Source organism: Morone saxatilis, unplaced genomic scaffold (assembly GCF_004916995.1).
Source record: "Morone saxatilis isolate NCDOM2014 unplaced genomic scaffold, NCSU_SB_2.0 Contig24, whole genome shotgun sequence".
Classification (NCBI taxonomy): Eukaryota; Metazoa; Chordata; class Actinopteri; family Moronidae; genus Morone; species Morone saxatilis.
The window spans coordinates 5,349,898-5,351,227 of record NW_023339807.1 but is presented as its reverse complement, the minus strand read 5'-3'; positions in this window follow the sequence as shown (position 1 = coordinate 5,351,227).

The window sequence follows — 1,330 nt, the reverse complement described above, 5'->3', positions numbered from 1 at the left end:
GGGGGGGGGGCAGGGTGTTGGAGGAAGCTCCTCCGACCGAGCCCATCTCCAGCTGTCACAAATCATTTCTGCTCGGGAAGTGAGGGGAGGCGAAATGTCAAAATATTTGAATAAATTCCACAGAAGCCTGTTGAGAGTGGGGCGGTGCGGTGAGAGGGGTATTGTTGGCGCAAATGGGGTGGAGAGGGGATGAGAGGGTTGGGGAATAAAAAGGTGGGGATCGGATGGGAGCAGTAGCGGGGTGTGGGGAGAGAGGGGGGGAGTTGCATGTGAAATAGCCTCATCACCAGGCCCGAGGAAGGATCACGAGCTAAACATGGAAATCAAGATCGCCACCTGCGGTGAATCCTTTTGGGCTGAATTTTAAACAATTCTCCACCCCTTGGCTTAGGTTACTGATAATGGACACTGACACACACAACAATAAGATCACTTTTGCATTGCTTCTCGCTTATGGTATCTACAGCCACGGCTCCTAGCAAATCTGCACATCACAGTCATCTAAATATCGTCATATCTGCATCTGTAAATGGATACTGATATTATAAGATGTGGTGTGTCTGCAGCATATTTATATTTTCATACCGTACCGATGCATGTACACTCATGTTAGACACTTTGTTAAATGCAAATAGGCTGCAATATTCGTTGATTTCACATCCTAGTTGCAGTGAATTAAAAGAATGGTCGTCAACCTAAAATATGCTTCTTTGTTCAGTTTTCGTGATGTATGTAAAATTACGAATAAGAATTAAAAAATAACGTATAAATTCATTTTTAGAGATGTCATAGTAAAGACACTGTTATGCTGGTTATGTATTCGTACTACAGTATTCGGATGCTGTTTTTTCTCGTCAGATTTCCACGCCACATATTCTAAACCTGTTTAGATGGTTGACATGTGTTACGAGCTGGATGCGCCATTGCAATATTGTTAGGATAATACTTCTGCCAATGTACTTCGGTTGCGAGTAATCCAATCTGAACTGAAACTCTGGTAAGAGGCACCCTTTTATTCATTTTTAGTATAGTAAGAAGTTGCTTTTTGCGCTGGTTATGTAGCTTACTGTGAGATTGTCTGTGATCATATAGGGCGGATACAGGGTAATTCTCCTTGAAATCAGATACAAACGATTTTGAGCAGGTAGAAACACTTACTTAGTCTGGGTCCACAGGGGCAATCAGACAAAAAACCCACAAAAATTAAGTTTCATACGGGAATGTGTACTCAGAAGCGACACTCTGTGTGGCTGGGCTATCTTCTGTCCTTCCACGTGAGAAGAGTGGATGACATGGACAGCTACGGAGAGACTGGTAAGCGCGAAGGGTG